The 12,431-nt window shown below is 36.7% G+C and overlaps 1 protein-coding gene and 1 non-coding gene across 2 annotated transcripts in view; one reads left to right on the top strand and one right to left on the bottom strand.

The window, feature by feature from the left end:
* The window catches only part of luna, a 644,320-nt gene that overhangs the window by 89,453 nt on the left and 542,436 nt on the right, over positions 1-12,431 (bottom strand). The window lies entirely within an intron of this gene.
* On the top strand, positions 6,990-7,062 carry TRNAT-CGU (transfer RNA threonine (anticodon CGU)). The gene has a single exon. It is a non-coding gene; the product is annotated as a tRNA-Thr (tRNA).

Genomic DNA, 12,431 nt, shown 5'->3' with positions numbered 1-12,431 from the left:
CTAACGCTCGGCTTATAGGCCTACCGTTCGAGGATTTATCGCTCGTGACAATTTTACCCATCATGCATGTGCGCTACCTATCGGATTATGCTATGAACTACTTGGAGCTCGAGCGAAAACGTCCGATGCAGACCTCTGTTTCTGACATTTCTTCGCTGTATTGACGACAAGCATCAGCAAGCAGCATATGGTATCTACACAGTTTACTGGTATCTGCTCATAATGTGCAGCGTTTCAGCAATTAAATTACTACGATGTTATTAGCAGTCACGTAATAATATGTTAATACTACACTATAAAATATAACATTATTAGCAAATAACAATAATAATAATAATAATAATAATAATAATAATAGTAATAATAATAATAATAATAATAAATTTGAGGACCGAATGAACAGCTCTCGTGCTAGGTCGCAATTCAGATAATATATTATTAATGTAAGAGGAATATAGAAATGAAATAAAGTAGAAACTAAAAGTAAAGTTACAGCTACAATGAAATCACATAATATAACATTAACACAGAGAAAAACAATATCGTACGTCAATCAAGTAGGACAATTTAAATGTATAAAAGGAAAACCCAAACGCTAATGAAAGTCTAAACATGTGATTTGAAAGAACATTTTGCAGAGTGCGCCTGGCTTTTTGTGAAAGAATGCTTCAAAATAAACTGATAAAACCATGAGCAAGATGGCAATGTTCCTGAGAAGCTCGACATAAGGTTAAGTTATGACAATATGGAAGACAACATTTTGCAGAAGACCCACATTCGCATCTGAATAATATGTTTGTGTTAAAAGGACTGGCACTTCGCGCTTATCATAATGCATAATAATATATAGTTTATAATAAGAATGAAAAAAGATACAAATATGTTGTGAAAATGATATATGATATAAATAATGTTCAAAGTACCTTGACCTATTCCAATTTAAAGCGTCAATATACAATAAGTTTGGAAAAACTGATAGAGGTGGATTGTTAAGAAAACGTTTCTCCTAAAAAAATACTTTTCTAAATAACGAGTTTTGTGAAAACGGCCCTCAATTTGTTCCTGCGTCCTGCACTGACTGAAATTTTGCAGTATATGTTAATACTTTTCGTACGTCATGTTTAAAGTTGACTGAGCACATCATTTACTTCCAGCAAGTCGTTGCAGAATTTGATGCGCAAGACAGTTTTTTTTTCCATATAGTTATTCCAGGTTAATTTTCTATCAATGTTTCGCCGCAATATTTAAAATGACATGTTTGGACACAACAATATCATCACATTTTAATTTTGGATGCATTTTTTGAAGTGATATTTTTGTAGTGGTTATAGACATGTTGTTTGTGTTGGATCATTTTTGAAGTGAAACCAACGCAATGTTCAGAATTTGTTCAGTCTTTTATTGGCTCAGTTTTATCCGTTTCCGTTCAGATCTGATAAAATGCATTTGATGCTAGGGATAAAGTTTAGGTAAGCAATTAAGTAATTTATTTATCAATTAAATAGTCAGCAGCCGGAAACAGCTGCCAGAGGCAGTCGTTTTGAACGATTTCATATGGAATACGTTCCTTCTAATATTTACTGTCTTGTCAATTTCAGTGAGATACTTTCTTTCCAGATTAAGTCATACGGTAATTTAAAATCTACAAATATCGCAGTTAACAATGTATATGTTTAACAATCTGACTGTGTTGGTGCTACATGTTCATTTGTTAATCAGTGACTTTTGAAACCTGTTTGTTACATTATTGTTACTTTTTAAGTCTACAAATACCGCAGTTAGAATGTGTGTATTTTCCATAGCATTTTTAACAACTGGCTGAATTGTGCTACATGTTTATTTGTTTATCAGTGACTAGGGATGGGAGGTTCTCGGAATATAACCGATTATCAGTTAACCGGTTATTTTAAAAATAACTTAACCTAAAAGAGGTTAACCGATCTAAAATAACCGGTTAACCGGTTTTTTAACTTTGAAATTCGTCAAATTAGTCAGGAAAACAAAATGAGACGTTATTGTCAATGTACATCAAAGAAAAATGTATAATCAACTGTAAAACCATCCACAGGATAGTTAAAAGGATTTCATTAGATGCTCAAGAACATCAACGATGTATCTGAACAAAGTGCAACATATAATAAGGTTATGAAATGTCAGTTTATATAAGTTATCTAATTACTTCACTCACATTAGGGTTATAATGATGGGTGGAACTGTATCTTAACATTAAAAATAAATAGCACTACAAATAATCACACATAATTTGCTACATTTCTCTATAATATCGGAAATGATTTATATGTAGGCCAATGTGCATATTAATAAGTTGAAAATATAAATATATTGACAATAATCATAATAAATTATTACCTTACCTGAATTTCAACATAATCAGCTTCATCATAAACTACATGAAATTCTCTTAGTTTGTACATTTTCCTTTAACTTTAAGCACGATGGATGTTTACGAAGAAGAAGATTTTTTAAATTAGTTGTATCTCCACCTGTTTTGCAATTTTTTCCATATAAATTACAAACACCCGTATTATTTGGCTTCTTCGTAAAAAAATTCCAAACAACACTTTTCTTAAAGGACATTTTCACAGTGGAACTTATACTTACGTACAACAAAATAATTTAATAAGTATTTGCAACTATCAGACCTGATGGTTAGAAAGCCACGTACCGACGATCTGGATTAGCAGAAAATTATTTAAAGAAAAAGGAGATACGACATTGTTTGAAATCACGGATAATTTGAAATGTTCCAGTAACCAGCGCATTTATATCAGACAAGTGGAAATTATCCGCCGTTTGAAATGCTCCAATACCCGCACAATCAGAGAAGTCAGCGATTAAGATAGGCATAGATTGTCAGTTGAATTGGAGTCGAAATTATTTTCCATCTATGGACATATTACATAACTAAAGCAATATCCCATGCTCCATCTAGGAATGACACAAGGGAATAATTTGTTGACGGAGATCAGACACTATTTTTTAAAAATAACCGATAGTTCGGTTATTGATGAAAATAACCGGTTCTCAGGTTAAACCGGCAGCAAAAATAACCGATAATTAACCGGTTAACCTAATGAAAATAACCCATCCCTATCAGTGACTTCTGAAACCTGTTTGTTTGCTACATTATTGTTACTGTTCGCCAGTTTAATCCGGTGTTGTCTATTCGTTCCATTGTCTTTCCCACGATACTATTCGCGAAAATGAGTTTATAGGTTTTGTGCTCCCTTTTGAATGAAATGATTAGCCTAAAAATGTCCCGTTAAGGGCAAAGGCCTCCTCCTATAGAGGGAGAGCTCTATTTGTCTCACGCGGTGAGTTACTCCGCGTAAGAGGTGTTTACGTGCTTGAAATTGTTCACTTAATTCACATTCTGCATTGTTTTCATATTGTTCACTTGTTTCTGTCGCACTGGTTTTAGTCGCTGTTCACTTGTCTTCTTAGGATTTTCCAGTATTCCCTATTTCTTGCTCTGCATGACCAATGGCTTCCTACACGTTCACTGAAGAGGTCGGTCCATCTTCTTCTTGGTCTTCCGCGTGATCTCTTGCCAAAGCGGGGGTCCCATAGTGTGGCTTTCTGCGTCCATCTTCCGTCTCTAAGTCTTGCAACATGGCCTCCTCACTTCCATTTGGTGTTGGTGGCTTGCAGTGCTGGATGTGTAATTGCTGACATCTTTTGTAGCACTTCGTTTGGAACTCTGTCCCTCAGTGATAAGCCTAATATCCTTCTCAGCATCTTCCTTTGGCATATTTGGAGACTGTTACGAAGTTTGGCAGGAGAGACCATGTCTGACACCCATGTAACAGTACAGGAGTTACGCAGGTCTCCAATATTTCTCGTATTCTGAGTTACCCCTTTTGAATACAGGTATATTATTGTCTGAGGGCACAATGCTTGTTTGCATACTTTTTTGAAACTATATGCAACCTGTTTTCCTTCCCTCATTTCCTATGTGATTTCAAAATTCTGCCAATCTTGTTGACAAGTTTTGTAGTGGTCATTATTACCTTTCCACCGTGTAACAACGAAATTACTGTACTCTTAACGTGTATTGAGAAATTCTCGTTAAATTCTTCCATTTTTCTTATTTCGAATTGAGTACTAAAAACATATTCTTCAAACAACTACGCAGTAACAAAGTTTTGAAATATCTCGATTTTGTATCTGCGACTTACGCGACATTCAAAGTAACTGTATATTGCATGGACATTTTAATGTGGGAAAGCCGTCCTCAGTGACTGATGAAATGCACATTCATTCCTGTTAAGAATGTTCCCTTTCTCATTGTACGAAATGAAAAAAAAAAAAAAAAAAAGACTAGATAAGATTGTCATTCTGCAAAAATCTGAAGTACTCGGAGACAACCTCTTTCTTTCTTCACCGAACACATAGGTGCAAGACCTGTCCGCGAACGAATGGGGTGATCTATCCACCAAATCATGTATAGTCTGATTCACCGGTGCGATTATGTCAAACCCGGGAAATGTGTCACTGTACGGGGTGGAGAGCTGGTGCCCCATTATGGCGCAATCACATCTGTTGGAGAATCCCTAATGGAATTTCCTGCTACACTGGAAAATTATCCCTCAAAATTCATTACAGCTACCGTCCTCGAATCATGCTGCTGGCATGAAAGGATCATTTGGATTGTCACGAACATTATTGACTCGTAAATTACTGAAAACTGATGCTGATGATCTATAATTGTTATCGAGTGAAAACTCTCCCACACCCAACTTTGGAAAACCAAATTTTATGTATTACGGGAAGTTTGTGGTATGCAGATAGCGAGAGGGAACATGTGCAAATCGATGTTCATGTCAATTTTTGGCTAGTTTATCTAATGGACTCCCTGGTATAGTAATTTACCATTTTTTATCAGTGCAGTTTGCACATACACACGAGAGAGAAGACTGCGGACACATTTAATGTAGCAACTTGAGAAGTTTTGTACGTACGCGTACAAGTCACGTTTCGACATCAAGATAGACCAGCCGTGGCGAAAATGCGACTCGCGAACACATTGTGCCTCGCAATGATAGCTATGCATTTCTCTTGCTTCCTACCTCCCCTAACCTCACCCTCTCACTTACTGAAGTCAAACTCCGTTCCATTTGTATTTGTCTCTGACCTGCGAGTGGCATATCGTCGCAATGTCTCTCTCGAAACCATGTATTTCTAAAAAACGAAAGTTTCAAGTAGGATCGGAGGACGCATTTTTTTGCTGCCAATATGATGAGAATATTAAATGTATGATTTGTTCACGAGTATTACGAGGAAAACGGTTGTATAACATAAAACGGCATTATACTACATGTCAATCATGAAACATTAAAAGGTTAAGTGTTATTATTATTATTATTATTATTATTATTATTATTATTATTATTATTGTTATTATTATTACTATCTCTGTACGTCGATCCTTTTTCAGCAGATGTACGAATAATGCGGTTAGACCTTCAATTTAAACTCACAGACTTACAATGTGACGTTAAATGAAAGCTAGATGTAAGGACTTGACAAATGTTGAACTTTTCATCTTTGCCAAAAAAATAAATATCCGAAGCTTTGAGGAGCAACTAATCGAATCATATAATATCCCTTGAGAGAAATTTGTGACACAGAAAAGGTAAAATGAAATTTGATGCACAAAATATGATTTGTTGCTACTTCTGATTGTTTGAATGCTTTCTTAATGGGACAGTATGCTTTTTTTATGCTTTTTAAAGCAGTTTGAATGCAGAAATGTACAGAAACTGTAAAATAGTAGGATAAATTAAAACATCATATTCAATTTTTTTCTTTCGATTGACAATATACGTTTCGGTTTTTTATTCCTGTGATCAGCTTTCTGTATATTATTCATGTTGTAAAGTAACGATACTGCGCGTTTGCGCTCGGTTGAGATGTACTAATCACTGCCCCATTTTAGACAGAATTTCTAGGTATAAACAATAGTCTATCTCAGCCGTGGCGAAAATGTGATCGTGCGCCGAGTCACTGTGTAACCTGCAACGTGCATAGCATCTATGAAGGCAGGCGGACACCCGAAGGGGAAGTGAAGCAACTGTGTCACTTATTAACGGATTTTCATTTTCCTTACGTCAAGCACTTAAATATAATTTTATACAGTATAAGGTTAGAAACAAATGTTTAGTACGTGTAACGAAGAAAGAATAAGAAAACATAGGATACATTATAACAACCTAAAATTAACTGTCTTCAGAATGTCTCTGCGACAGAGTTTCAAAATCAGGAATTATGTCATTTATTGCCAGTCGTAGTTGATCATGAAAGTATTTATCTGTCATTCGTGATCTAAATTTGGGTTTTACTATTTTCACTCAAGTGACGGTGCTCTAAAATAAGTCTATCGACTGCTGATGCTTACCTGCCATTCTCATTCCCTCCTCGTCTATTACGTCCAGCTCATAATAATCCCTGTCGTTTAACTGGATCTTTAAGTAAAGAATTTTATTACGTTGGTGATGTTGATAGTAAAGAGGTGCTGATGACTACGGTGACGATGACGGCAATTTTGATTTCTGGAATTCTATACGTCTGTTACGGTAACAATATTAGAGGCGGCCACAAAGGGAACAACACTGGAAAAGAGGGATTTGATCCGGTACTGTGGATTTAACTTCGGCGTAGCTCAATGGTTAGTGCGCTTGGTACGTAGAACCAAGGACCCGGGTTCGATCCCCGGCGCCGGAGTGAATTTTTCTCCTCTATTATTGTTACAGCAACAGACGTATTCTCTAGGACCAAAAAATTAATCTTTACGTAGATTCTTTGAGCAAAAGTGGATATTACTCTGGAATTCCGGCCACCAAGTCACTTAACTGAGTGCGCTCCTTGTATAATGGAGTTGACTTAATGTAAAAATTCAACATACATGTCAGGCCACAAATGGAAAAACACTGGAGGAAAGGGATTCGATCCGGTGCTGTGGATTGAACTTCAGCGTAGCTCAATGGTTAGAGCGCTTGGTACGTACAACCAAGGACCCGGGTTCGATCCCCGGCGCCGAAGAGTATTTTCTCTCTAATATTAATTCTTATACAAGAGTCCAATTTATCTATTGTATTCTACAGTCTCCTCGGCGGCGGATTCAAATCCGTTCAAGGGTGATGTATTACTGTATCGATAAAACCATTAACACTACTTCCTAAGGAAAAGAAGCAAAGCTATTATGTCGTAAGTAATAGAGCCCTGCCCTCAATAAAAGGCTGCAGGACAAATTTTGCATACATTTATCGCCCACGTCAAAAATTCCAGGTAGTTCAATGGGCCTAAATGAACGCGGGCTCGTTTTATCTTCCACCCATAATCCATCCCGCGCAATTTTCTACTTAAAATGATAAAGTGAAATTGCTTAGTGATTGTCTCACATTTCATTTCAACCATGTCTCCTTTAATGTGTGATATTTCATCACAAGATAAGTGCAATCGGAGCATGACTCGCGCATAGAATAGTACATTATGCAGTACATTATGCAACGAGCCTATAATGGTAGTAATTAAGACCCGAGTATGTTTATGAAACGAGCGCAAGCGAGTTTCATAATTTTCATACGAGCGTCTTAATTACCTTTATAGGCAAGTTTCATACGACTTTTTATGCTCGACCATATTTCTAACTTGAAATTATTCATAAGTATTCATGTTATTGTTATGTGAGGAACGGAACTGACTTTGTGCAATAGCCTACCTCATAATTGTGAGATGTGCGCAGACGCGAAAGTATTGATTTTTTTCCGAGAAACACAGTCGACGACCTTGATATAATCTCGAGAGTAAAATGAACATTAATCTTGATATAACATTGAAATTGATTTAGACATTGAAAAACGAGATGACAAATTGAATTTATTTGAATATTACTTACAATTAACGCTAATTATTATAGTAACAGAACATAACCTTCTGCGACAATATTGGATTTCCAGCCTCCGTGACGTTTCGCTAGTTGTCTTTCGATTGCATATCCGAGAATAATCGATACTTGCGCTTTCATATTGCTACAATGGCGTATTCTGATTGGTTGAAGAAAAGAACTTTAATGAATAGGTGTACTTTAATAAGGTCCATTAAAGGGCTGCTACCAGGTGTATAATTACTACATTTCGGCATGGTCGAGCATAAAGAACATTCTTGTACGGGGGAAAAATATCAGACAATATTGAAACACTTTACAGAGGTTTATAACATTTTTCAGTCTCGTTGCGCTTTCAGAAGTGCCTTGTACGAACTGGTAGTATAATTGAACGTCTCTGAAGTCACAGCAATCCATTACTGAAAGATGTTTAGAAGCCTGAGCCTCACGCATGCATGCACAAACTAGAGCTGCCCTACAAGCGGTGTCTACTGTAGGGATATGGACCCTGACAACAGCATGAATAAACATCAAGCCTTGCATGGTTATGTAATCCAAGGTGCACCCTTCTCCCTTCTCAACCCACTGACGCATATTTCAAAACTCTATTCCCTGGTTGTTAAAGTTGGTGTAAAGTATCTACATTATATGAAGCGCAAACCGAGTCGAGGAGGTTTTGTTCTTGTCGTCATTGGTAACTTGAGTTTGTCATTAGCACTTTTGTGCTTTTACAGTCTTCATAAAAACTTTTTAATCCGTTTTAACGCCATAATGTTTCACTTTAATTACGTTCAATGTAGGAAATGATGATCAACTTTCATTTCTAACTAGGAACTCTCTAAGCGTTTCATAACACAATGGTAAATATCTTCTGTTCATTCTTGGGTTTCGAATGTATGGCAACGACGCCTAAGTGTCAATCATTGTTCGTTTTCCAAGCATATCTGCCACAAAATTTGAATTTCTCACTCTTGCATCATGCTTTAACAAATTCAAATGAAATAATGTAATTCACCTTTGGGTACTTCATCATTTTAGTGATATTTACACTGAAAAGTCTATTAATTAAGAGTATATAAATTACATAGACTGTAATTCATTGTATATACAGGGATATCATTTTATTTTTACTAACATTTCTAATATTAACCTGGCTATACCTTTGAATCAACAGTTGAGACCGGAAACACGTTTGCTACCCCTGTTCCACGACTGAAGTCCGATGATACTGGTGTAAAACACATGCAAATCACTTTACTAGGTATAGGAGGGAAGAAAAGTAGTTCATCCATTTATGTAAACTAGGAAATATCGCGATTTTGAGTTTGATAATTTTCATTGGGTTTTTGTTTAATCAAAATACAGTACAGTATTAACAATGAGTGTTTTTACTTACGAACTGAGCTGTCCATGCGGACGTAGTCACCATGCAGTGTATATTACAGTGTCTACAGCACATTAGCGTACACTATAGAGAATAAAGTTAAAATGAAAAATAATCATAATATGGATATTTAAACACATTTTAGAAAATGGTAGCCGTTCATTTCGATACAGGCTTCAGTTCTAATGTGCCTATTATCGCACTATAGACGATTGTGCCTGATTCCAATTACCAATTTAGTCCTTCGTACTAGTAACTCATTTTGAAATAATTCTGTACCTACTCTATAAAAGAGTACTTTACGTACTGTAGATTGAATCTTCACTTCTGCCCGATCCGAAAAGATAAAATTACTTAGACATGCTATCTAATTCAGTCCAAGTGGTTATGTCGCAGGGTCGCAGAAAGGGGGGAAATCACGTGACAGTTAATTACTTAACGAGGCCCTTTTATTTAAATTATTAAAAACAATTGTATAATATTACGTAGACGTCCAATTCCTAACAGAAATTAATGTTGTTAGAAAAGAGCTAAGATAGCCCAGCCACTAGCCTTTACACAGAGGCGAATAGAAACTGATGGGGGGAACAGGGATGCGACGTACGCAAATGAACGACAGTACCTGTGCGAAAATGATTCAATATTGAAAGCTCTTTCGTCACTGGAAAACGCGAACATATTTTTGGATCGTAAGACTACTATGACTGTATATGCGGTCTTGGATCAGTGTGGAGGACGGTTGAACTTCATTAGTAGAAGGGGTGTTAGGGAAGTACATTCAAAAACTCAGGTACAATAAAAATTGAAGTAAAAATAAAATGATGTCCTTGTATAAAAAACTAAGGCCTTCGTAGGAATAAATCTATCTGCATTCAGACCGTAGAGGCTCAGATGTTAAGACTCCCATCTTTGCACACAATCAGTATTGGTACCAGTAGGAACGTCTTCTATACGTGTTTACCGCCTTTACCACCAAGAATGAAAACTGCCTGATACTCATTTCTATTAAAGATTGAAATAACCTACCGCCATCGAGCGGCGGAAATGTTTAAATAAATAGGGAAAATCTATGATCTAATCGGAATCGAACAAGCGACCTTCACCGATATTCTTGCATAAGTAGAAAATAGTTATGACGATTTTTTACTGATATAAATTTTAATCCTATGCCTAGTGGATACTGTCTGTGCCACTGGATTCAATATTCGCGAGTTCGAAACCAGCCGAGAGGGAAATATTTTCAATGGCGATAAAAATTCTTTGTATTGCTTGACTTTAAAATGAAGTGAAGTTGAGGGAATGGTCTTGTAGATTCGCATTAAGCATAAGGAATTGAATACAAAATAATTTGCAAAATAACAATATAGTAGCTTAAATGGCCCTTCAGACTTTTAAGATAATTAGGCTAATTCGGCAGAGAACTGAAGACATGAGTATTGAACTCTTTTAATAACAACTGTGACTAACAAAGGGTAGATATAGATGGAGATCTGACTTGTGTCTTGTCTAAAATTATGAATGTTTTGATTGATACTTAATGTATCTTGTTTCGTCACATAACGCATCAACAGGGATGCATTTTCCTGCCGTGAAGACGATTTCTAATTGTTTGGTGCCTATGTGCTTCTCAGTGGTACAAAGGAAAGCACTGAAGCATTGGTTTTTGGTTCCCTACGAACTAGACGCCCAAAATATCTGTCTTCAGCTTGAGTGGCTACTTTCGGACGACTTTCACGGGGCATATCTGCTACTCCATTCGTGTTCACATAACGCTTTCAGGTCTTTCCAACATCACTATGGCTAACACCAACATAAAGCTTCACATAAAGCGATAATGCGTATACGATCATTTATTGCTACTAACCTTGTCGTCAGAATCTCTTCAATATCCTTTATTTTAAGGGAAAAACTAGTTAATATTATTATGTATTGATAGAACTAAACTCTGCAATGTTATACATAATCCCGCAAAAGAATAGTTTGTTTATTAAAACTGGTAACCATAGCAACACGATTAACTTCAATAGAGTGGAACGGTATTTATACAACCAGTGGGACAACATAGATTTTTTTAAAGAAAGGTAATATATAAAACTCTGTTGGTTCCAAAGTTTTCTTGATGTGTATCGTAGTGGTATTAGGCCCTAATAATAACAATAATAATAACAATAATAATAATAATAATATTATTATTACTATTATTATTATTACTATTATTATTACAATACCGGTACCAGTCTAATACGCAGTACTACGCGTTTTATACGCGGTTCCTTGAAGAGTGTACTGTGAGGGTGGATGTCGTTATTGAGGTCCCACGTTGGACGCCATTTGAGGGTGAGTGGTTATTGTGACCACACGTTGGGCGCCATTAGAGGGTGGGTGCGTCTCGGTGTTGCGTGAGATTCACTCAGGGTAGCCGAGGTACTGTTGTGGTATAGGATGATGTCGGGAATAATACCAAGCCGGCTACTTATATAAAAGGCAGTGTAAACTCCAAAACTATAAGTTTATTGTCGTATTCACTTGGTAAACCCTAGAGTATGTATTTCCGGCTGACTTATAATTCAATCGTCGGTCGCACTGTATCGACTCTATGGCAGCTCTGGATAAGCTCTATCCGATACTACAAATTCAATACTCTGCCCAGTACACAATGATCGAAGCTCCTAAACGTTGACGAGCGGTCTCGCCGATGACAAAGTTCTATCTATCGGGTCTTCGCCGGAAGAAAGACTATTAAGTTGGGCCGCCGACACGGAAAAAAAAAAAAGATGTCGCGCCGTCTACACGAAGAAAAGTAGTTATCCTGTCGACACGAAACGAAGTAGTTATTCTGCCCTGTACGTAGGGCCGTCGACACGAAAAGGAGTAGTGATTGTGCCCTGTATGTAGGGCCGCCGACACGATGAGATCTTGTGATTGTTCTCCGCTCCCCGTCACCCTTATTTATAAAAACCTATCCTACGCTAAAACTAACTATTCTATTGGTTAAAAACTACGTCACTTAACCGGCCTAAAATCTATTCCCTATTGGTCCAAAGTGACCTCATAAGCTGGACCAAGATCTCTTCTTATTGGGCGCGAAATATGTCATCTCTAAATTTAGACTTTGGATTTCCCATAACCTCAAATTAGTTT

This window comes from Periplaneta americana, chromosome 16 (genome assembly GCF_040183065.1).
Source record: "Periplaneta americana isolate PAMFEO1 chromosome 16, P.americana_PAMFEO1_priV1, whole genome shotgun sequence".
NCBI classification, from domain to species: domain Eukaryota; kingdom Metazoa; phylum Arthropoda; class Insecta; order Blattodea; family Blattidae; genus Periplaneta; species Periplaneta americana.
This window is presented reverse-complemented; position numbering and strand designations above follow the sequence as displayed.